Consider the following 9735-nt stretch of genomic DNA (forward strand, 5'->3'; position numbering starts at 1 on the left):
TGCATTAGTCACTATGTATGTATTCGTCAATGCTGATCTATAATAAAGTTTCATGTATTTCGCTTTTAAAAATGTATGTTCACGCAGATAAGTACTGCCTAACACTGGCATCTGCCCGTGAGCCCAGGCTTCTCACTGAGCACGGCGATTGCTTGAAAGGCAGAGCACTTAGGGGCACCCAGGTGGATCAAGTCTGTGAAGCATCCGACTCTTGATTTTGGCTTGGGTCATGATTCCCTGGTTTGTGGGTTCAAGCCCCACATCGGGCTCTGTGCTGGCTGATGTGGGGAACCTGCTTGGGATTCTCTCTCTCTCTCTCTCTCTCTCTCTCTCTCTCTCCCCCTCCCTCCCTCCCCCCCCAACCCCTCCCCCACTTACACTATCTCAAAATTAAAAAAAGAATTAAAACAAAGCAGATCATTTAGATAAATTAGGCATCACTTCCTCTAAGAAGCTGTTTCTTGTTCTCAACCTACCCCCCAACCCCTGTGCAACCTAGCTTTTGCTTCCATCTGTATTATTGTCTAGGGAGGTTGCTTTTTAATGATTATTGGCATAACTTCACAATAACTTGCTGTATGAATTTAGGCAGGTTACTTTACCTCTCTGTGCTTCAGTTTCCATAGATTTATAGCCTGTAGGGCTGTAAGGAGAAGTGAAATCATTTTTGTATACTTTTCTCATAGACGTGATGTTCTGCCTTGTAATTTTAGGTTGAATTAAGAGAGCTTATCAAGCCTGTGGGAAAAGCTGATTTCCAACCATTAAAAAAGATAAAAACCATTTTTTAGCCGTGGACCATATGAAAACAGTAAAAGGCCAGATTAGGTGCATAGGCTATGAATTTGCTGACTCCTAGTCACAGAGATGTTGGGATCGTGATTTTACTGCAGCATATGTCTATAAACAAGATTTATACACACACAAAATCTGTGTACATGCTTGTTGGAATTTGGTATTAGAGCTAGCTTTGAAGAAATAACTGGGAATTTTGGAAGTCTGTTTCTATACTCTGCAAACTTAAAACACAGATTTTGTTTACAAGGTTTATTAGAACTTCCCTATTAAGAGACATCTTAAAACTTAAAACACAGATTTTGTTTACAAGGTTTATTAGAACTTCCCTTAATATTAAGAGACATCCAAGGCTAGAATATGTTTTTGGAGTGTGTCTTTGGCTACTCTTTCAATTATAGTTGCTACCAGCCATTTGTGATAACTTAAATTTAAATTAATTAAAATTAAATAAAAATTCACTTCCTCAGATGCACTAACAATATATCAATTGCTTAATAGTTGCATGTGGTTAGTGGCTAACATTTGACCGTGCAGGTACTAAATATTTCCATCTTTGCAGAATGTTCTATTGGATGGTATTAGAAAATTACCATTTTAATTGGGTTTTCCAGTTTTTGGCATAAAATTATAAAAAGTCTTAAAAAAATAACTTGAGTCTATGTGGAATTATTTCTTTTTGTATGCCTAATGTTTATTTACATCTTCTCTCCCTCTCTCTCTCTGCCAGTTAGAAATTGGAAATGCCAAAAATCTTTTTCATTCACCTTCTCAAAGAATGTTTGATTTTTATTGACTATTTAAAACATTTAATTCATATTAAAATTTTTATTACAGCTCCTTTTTAATTTTTAGAGTATACTTTTGGCTCTTTCAATCGAGTTTCTTGAGTCAAATGCTTTGTTTTCTTCCATTCTTTCCTGGTTTCTAATAAATACTAGATTTTAAGCTGGAAATATTCCTTAATTTGGCTGCATCCTGTGGGCTTTGATATGTAGTGTTTTCACTTTTATTCATTTCTAAGTAGTTTGTAATTTCGGTTTGGTCTCTTTAACCAAGAATCATTTAAAAGGGTTTCAAAATTCCAAGAATAAATTATTTTTGTCATTAACATTTAATTGTATTTGTGGTCAGGCCAAGTATAAATTTCAGTTTGGAGAAAAAATTTTTTCTTTTAGTGGCTTGTATTAGTTACCTATTGTTGTGCAACAAGTTACCCCCCCAACTTCGTAGTTGGAAGTATTTGTTATCTCGGTTTCTGAGGGTCAGGAATCTAGAAAGAGCTTAGATGAGATCCTATCTAAGGATCTCTCATGAGGTTTCAATGAGCTGTGGTTGAGACTCTAGGCATCCGAAGATTTGGCTGGGGCTGGGGTAGCACCTTCTTTGGGTCAGTCACCTGGCTGTTGGCAGGAGGCCATGTGGAGGGGCGGTGGCCTACAGCACGTGGAACCACATGCAGACTATTCTATTCATTACATCACATTCACCCTATTCTATTCATTAAAGGGAACTCTCCCTTGTATTCGTTGGGAGAGAATCACTAAATCCGACCATACTCAGTGGAAGGGGACCACACAAAGAAAGGGTTCTGGGGAGATGAGGGTCACTGGGGCTCATCTTGGAGGCTGCCCACCACAGTCAGATCCATGTTCAATTTTCGATACTGACTCCTAAGGTTTGAAAAGTTTTCTTTTTTTTTTTTTTTTTTGGGTCCATGTTGTGATATGTTCCATGTAGATCTGTTGGCTCCAACTTGTGTTAAATCCTCAAAATTATTTCCCATTTTGCTCGTTATAGCAGTTGATTTTTGGTCTGGGATAAGTGTCTATCTTGATGAGTATTTCATGTGCCTTAGAGGAGATAGTGCATTCTACAGTTGTCGGGTAGAGTGTTCTAGAAAGGTCAGTGAGGTGAGTTGTTAGCTAGTATTAGCTAGTGTTTTAGGTCCTTACTTTCTGTCCCCTCCCCCCAGCCCCACTCCCAATGATTACTGAGCAAAGAATGGCAAATTCTCCAACTATGATTGTAGATTGTTTATTTCTCTTTTTGAGTTCTGTCAACTTTTACTGCATGTGTTTTGAAGCTCTATTGGGTATGTCACATTTAGAATTAGGTCTTGATGAACTGACCGTCTTATCCTATGAAATGATTCTCATTTTCCCTGTAATATTCCTTGTCTACTTCGGCTGATTCTTATGCTTAGTGTTTCCATGCCTTATCTTTTTCCATCTTGTTATTTTCTACTTGCCTGTATTTTTAAAATTTAAATTCTGTCTCTAACAGCACATAATTGAGCCTTGCTTTTCTATCCAAACTGATCATTTTTGCTTTTTAATTGTAAAGTTTAAGATCAGTTGATTTTTGGAAGCCGATATATTAAAATCTCCTACCGATGATTTGTCGGTTTTCTTTAGCAAATTTTGATGTGCGTATTTAAAAGCTAAACAGTTACGTACCTTTTGAGTTAGAAACTACATCTAGCTCCAGGTTACATGGTAAGGGTTTGTTGTTCTTTTGCTTAGAAGTCTGGATGTCCAGGCCTGGCACGGTGGTTCTGTAATGTCAGCAGGGACCCAGGCTCCATCTAGCTTTCTACTTCACCAGCTCAGGACATGACCCACCTCCTCATGAACATGGAGTGGTTGCCATAGCTCCGCCCATTACATCCAGTTCTAAATGCAGAAGAAGGGAAAGGGCAAGGGATTAAAAATAGAGCCTAAAGCATATTAACCTCACCTAGTGACTTCCACTTAAATGTCATTGGCTAGAACGTGACCACTTTAGCCACATGAAGGTCAGGAAATGGATTTTTAGGGTGTATGGTAAGTCATTCCTTTTCTTCAAGGCTGTTCTCTGCTTTTAGCCTGAGGCCTAACATTTCTGCCCTCGTAGATCAATCTCTTCAGGTGACCCAAACTCATTTCTCAGGTTTCACTGGCGATGGCCAGGCCCTCTTCCTCCCCTGAACCTGTGCTCTGGGTGGCTAGCCTATTCCTATACCTGCTCCTGCCCTGTGAGACCAGTACACCTGTGTTCTCTCTCGACAGCTCTTCCTTTCTCTGCTCGTTTCTTGGTCTGTTTGGTTCTCTCTGCTTTCTGTCTCCCGATAATTCATCCTACTTCCTGGTTCTCTGATGGAGCCCTTCCCATGCTGTCTCCCTGCTATGCTTTTATGGACCCATCTTTAAAAAAATACAACTTCTGATATTTAAGGAATCTTGGAAGTACATTTTTTGCTTGGATGGTTTACTTCTGCTGGTTTGATTGACCTAATCATGTCACACATTTTTTGTGTGGTCTTTCACAATTTTTTTCCTTGCTGTAGTGAAAGAGAAGTTTATGCAATGTATATTTAATAGTCTCATACAGGAGTTATTAAATTTTATATAACTTGCATCCAGTTATTTACATAATTTTGGTCTTATAATTTTCCAGGTGGCTTCTTGGGTTTTCTAAAGAGACCACTGCAATTTCTGCAAGTTTTTCTTTTTCAATATCTATACCTCTTATGTATGTTTAATATTTTAACTGGTTTTTAAAGTGGAAGAGGCTCAACTAGAAGAGGTTAATATTCTTTTAAGTTAGAACAAAGTCAACAGGGGACCCAGAGTATGAACTGCCTTAGTTTTACTCAAGATGTATTTTCTAAACTCTGCTCCCCCCCTCCGCTAAGAGGGACTTCTGTTTTTCCTTCTTTATTAATGAGCACAAGCTCTGTGTGGGAATGCTATTGACCACCTTGTTGGAAATGGATGGGCAAAGCGAATGCTGGTGGCACCTGAGGTTCCTTTCAAGCCACATGGTCCAATTTGAAGGATTCTGCGCCCCACCTGGTGCTAAGTTCTTAGTTCTCGGTTAGAACATGGCAGTCTGGTTACGCTCGGCTTTTAGATTTAGAAGGGAGTGAGAAAGTTCTGGTTTTTTAAAATCGAACTCTCTCTTAATACCACCAGCAACAACCTCCTCCTCCCCCAACAACAATAACGCCACCCACAAACGAAGTTGAACGGCTTTTAAAAGGTCATCAGAGGAGATGGACCGACTTTACCAGGAAATTGTCCGAGCTACGGACTCTCAGCTCCAAATTCAGATGTTTTGGCTGCTCTGTAAAGATGGATCCGGATCCTTTGAAATATTTTTCCTGAGCCAGCCGACGCTGCCATTTTGTCAACAGAGGCTGCTGGAGAGACACTGCGGGAGGAGAAGGGTTTTGCCTCCTGGGTCTGGTGCGCTTGCCTGGCAGGCTCCTGTCGCGTGCCTAGCTTTCTCCAGCGTGCACCAGGCTCATGCAGTGTCGGCAGCTTCTCCAGCCCAGCTCTGTAGCACACGGTGGCCGGGGGCTTCTCCGGCACTGCTGTAGGAGGCTTTGTAGCAGAGGCTCTTGGGCCCCGGCACTGCTCACTGCCTGTAGCATGCTGCAGCCAGCAGCTTCCCCAGAACCTTGTCCTCATACTGCAGTGCCTCTGGCGAGACCCCTCCCACAAACAGGTTTTCACAGCCCTCTAGAAGGTGCCCACCAGTGTCTCCTCTGCCATCCATTGAACCACAGCTATGCCCTTTCTAACAAGGTCCGACCTCAGCCCTGGGGCAAGCTGGGGATGCTGTCTCCTCTCTACAGGTAGTGGCTCCTCCTTATGAGTGCTTTTCCCGAATTCTTTAAACCTCCTTTCACTGCTTTTTAACTGGTCCCTTGGAAATCTAATCGCTTTTATCATTAATACTTTTTTACATTAACTTTTTACTGTTCAAATTACTGTATGATTTCTCTCTCCTGATTATACTCGGATTGATCTGGAAGTCCTCCCAGTTAGACAGTTAATCCCCGATCATCGTGAAACAGATTGCTGGGAATTTGAAAAGGGGAGATCAAAATGGCAAGAGTGTGGCACTGAAGAAAAACAAAGGATCAGCCTCTTTATTTCTCAAAGTCATGGTTTCTGAATTCAGGTCATTTATCACAGGCTATTGTTAGTCACTTTTATTGAATTCAGATCTGCAGTTGAAACCAAGGCAAGAAGCCAAAGATCTGGATTCCATTCTCCACTCTCTGCTTAGCTCTTCCTGGGCTGCCATTACTTCTCCCAGATTTCTGTCTCTTGTTCTGCTTATTTTCCTAGGTCTCTGCCCCACATCGGCAGCCTCCTGTTGACAGTTTGAAAATAGAATACAAAATCATGGTCTCTGTTCAAGTCTCTACTCCCTACATGACCTTGGCCTCTGTTCTCCCACCGTAAAAGGGGGATACTATGCCCGTCTCCTGGAGCTTCCTTGATGAGTACATGAGCTAATATGCATAAAGGGCTGAGAATGTAGTTGGCCCATGGTGAGCTTTGAATAAATGACTGTTTTATTGCTAGACATTTTTCTATGTAAAATCTGCAATCATCATATTTACTCTGCTTGAGTCTGTATTGTGTTGATTAATGACCCCAGTCATCTGGGTCTAAAAATACAGGGTCTGCTTGCGGCCTCTGTCTTCCCTATCCACTTTGTCTCCAAACCAGAACATTCCATTTTCTCAGCATCCCTTACCCACCTCCTTCCTCCCATTCCCTCTGTCACGACCTTGGCTTAGGTGTGATCTACTTCAGGGGACTCGCACTGATCCCCCCCCCCCATCCTGTAATTCATGCCCCCACCCCTGCATTTTGTACGGTGTAGGAACATGACTCTAAATCCTGTCCTTCCTTTGCTCAGCCATCTGTTTTTTCCCCAGTTGTCTCCAGGAAACCACCCAGACTCTACAGCGTGGTGTGCGGTGTTATTCACTCTCTTGTGTTACTTGTATCTCTAGTTCCTTCTCTGAGTCCTCACTGTAGGTAAAGCTCTTGGTTTGGCTTCTCCCCACCATTGTATTTGTTTTTTTTTTTGTTTTTGTTTTCTCTTTTCTGTAAGCTATTCCCTTTCTCTCCAACCTGGCTGGAAAGTCCTCTCTCCAGCGCCTGCCCTTTCTGCTACATTCAACACACACTGCCCCCCACCCCCACCCCCTCCTGACCACCTTGGAGGAAGAGGAGTGTTCATCCAATATGCTGCTTTCCATGGATATCTTTTTCCACAGCCGCCCTATTTCCAAGTTTCACTGAGCATTCCGCAAAGATTTTTACAGACGTCTGGCAACAGAGACCACTTTCGAATGTTTTGTTGTCGCTCTATAGTGCCTCACCCATTTTAGGTATGCTGTGCATGTTAGGGTGGATTAACATTTCCTCTGTGTCCCACTGGTTTATACCCAACCATCGGAAATCTGCTCCCCTCAGTATTTGTTCATTAGTTCGGTGATTTTATCTGCCATCCTTCAAGCAGTAGCCATTACTGCAAGTTTTGGAAGAAAATAAAGAAAATGTGAAACTGGGAAAATGGTGCCTGTTTTTGTTTTCCCTTTGCAAATTGGGAAAGGTTAGCCAACATTAGATGCGTTTTAGTCTGAATCACAGAACACCTTGGCACTAAAAGGCAGAATTTGAAAGTCCCAGGTGTAGGTACAGATTTTTCAAAAGTCATAAAAAGGAGGGCTTCATAACTGCAAAGAAACTATTTAAAGTTATGAGGTAAAATGCAATGGTGGCCAAGACTTTTGGAATTGTGACAGGAGAATCCTTTAAATTCCTCAAGAGACCATAGGAAAATTGTATCTAGAGGGCTTTGCATTTGCATCCAGTAAACCACTTACTTAGGGGAGGTTTACCTCTAGAAAGTTCCCATTTGTTAATATGGAAATTATCACTTCTAAATTAGAAGCAATTCCAAGGGCAAACATCTTGAGCAATATTACCAGAGACAAGAAGATAGGACCCTGGGATCCTGCTGGCTGCACAGTGAAAAATCTTCTTGGTCATTATTTCAGAACAGCTAAAGCCTGGGGTAAGTCCCATCTCCATCAGGCCATTGAATCTACTGTTAGTCTGGGCTGGTCATGTTGGATCTTCAACTTCCTAAGGGGATAGGAAGGTACCTGTGGTGACTTTCATTAATAAAAGAACACTAGATAATTTCCAAATTAAGTTCCATTAGAGGTTTAAAATTTTCATAGAGAAGTATAGAGTTGGGTGATTTATTGTGTAAATCTAAGTTAGATTCCTTAATTTTTGTTATAAGTTGTTTCTGTGCTCCGTACCAACCATGATGCTGACAACTGACTTTACAAATTGTAAAGTTACATGGAGATTTGGTACAAAGTGGGGCACTCCAGTTAAAATCCCGGCAGGTAGTATTTGTTTACTGGATGAGGACTGGTCTCCTTGGTCCTGGGGAGCAGCTGCAGCATTTACCACCATGATGAACTCTCACCAGAGGAAGAGACCCAAGTTCTCTCATGTACAGCTTTTTTGTGTATTACCATTGAACTTTATACTGGTCAGTATTGGAATTATGAATGGAAATGGCAAGTTTTTTAGTGAAGTCTTTCTAAAGCCTTGAGGATTCATTTTCAGAAATGCCAAATAAAAGCTGTGTTGTCTAATTAACAATAGGTTTATAACCTATTGGAAATATGTGTGACCCCCACCTCCTCCCATAGTAGAGTCCCAAACCCTTAGACACTCTGATTCATGGTTTTTCTTCCCCTCTCCATTTTTTGTGGGCTTATTTTCATGGGCTTTGCAATGAGCATTCGCCAAAGAGTAAAGGGAGGAGGGACTGAAAGTCTCTGCGTCACCTCAGGGAAGTTCCAATCAGACTACTTTTTGCCTTACATGGGCATAGGCGATGTCTGGGTAAGGCTGTAACCTCTGTAGGACTCAGCCAATGAGGAACCAGGGGAGGGACTTATCTCTGTAGTGCTCAGCCAGTGAGGAACCAGGGGAGGGACTTGCCTGTTAGGAGATAAATTGTCTGCTGTAACCGCCCAGAGTGTACCTGTTTGTCAGACAGCTGCTCTTGCAAGAATGTTGATTAAAGCCTCCCTTCACTGTGCTCTGTGTCCCTCCTTTGACTGGGTCAATGGGCTTATTTCTAACAATGACCAAGGAGAAGGCATCTCTAAGCAGGCATGTGAATTTTTCAAATATGGGTATATTGATTACAATTATGAAATTCAAGCATACAAGTTGTCAAAGATGGCTTTTGGAAGAGGACAAGCTCATTGAATAGATAAAACAAGTCAAATACACATTGAAAACACATAAAGCACTCATAAAATACAGTCTGGTTGCCAGGGCTGTAGAAGATGTTTGGTTCCAGGACTCTGGTGTTCAACTCTGTCCTGTGACTTTTTCCTCAGCTAACTATGTAGGGTGAAGTTCTTACTTTGCAGAAACTCATTAATTTCTTTATCTGCCCATTTGTTACAGAGCTGTGTGCTGGAGATAGATGAGCGAAATAAGTTCTTCCAGGCACTCCTCTCTAGTGGGGAAAATGGATATGGAGACCAATCACTACAGTACAGCGAAATAAACACTAAAATGAAGACATTTTCCAAGAGCCATAGAGTAAGGGGAAGGGAGGTAAATCAGAGAGGGCTTCCCAGAGGTGGTGACACTTGGGCAGGTGATGTTAAGTCAGTGATGGCCTGGGGGCTTCTAGCAAATCACCTGAAAAGTAAAAGATCTGGAGATTTATACAATTACCTGGAAAGATGTTAGAGGCTATTTCTATTGTTTTCTTTTCTCTTTTACTATTTTTTTAAAAGTTTATTTATTTTGAGAAAGCAAGTGTGGAAGTGGAAAGACAGAAACACAAGCAGGCTCTGTGGTCTCAGCACAGAGCACAATGTGGGGCTTGAACTCACGAACCATTGGAACCATGAGATCATGACCTGAGCCAAGATCAAGGGTCAATTGCTTAACCGAATGAGCCACCCAGACACCCCTAGAGGCTATTTCTTCATTTTACAAATGGAGAAAGTAACACACCATGATGTATCCAAGGTCACACAGCCCATCCCCCTTACATCACTACTGAGGCTCTTCTCTCCATATGCTGTGCTTGGGAATCCAA

General features: G+C 41.6%; 1 long non-coding RNA gene across 2 annotated transcripts; it reads left to right on the top strand.

The window, feature by feature from the left end:
- Positions 1 to 2203: 2203 nt before the first annotated feature.
- LOC122231937 lies at positions 2204 to 9253 on the top strand. Of its 2 annotated transcripts, none has more exons than XR_006209235.1 (3): positions 2204 to 2473; positions 7537 to 7662; positions 9090 to 9253. It is a non-coding gene; the product is annotated as an uncharacterized LOC122231937 (long non-coding RNA). The 2 variants fall into 2 exon arrangements; XR_006209236.1 differs by lacking the exon at positions 2204 to 2473 and adding an exon at positions 6873 to 6973.
- Positions 9254 to 9735: the final 482 nt, after the last annotated feature.

Source organism: Panthera tigris, chromosome D2 (assembly GCF_018350195.1).
Source record: "Panthera tigris isolate Pti1 chromosome D2, P.tigris_Pti1_mat1.1, whole genome shotgun sequence".
Taxonomy (NCBI): Eukaryota; Metazoa; Chordata; class Mammalia; order Carnivora; family Felidae; genus Panthera; species Panthera tigris.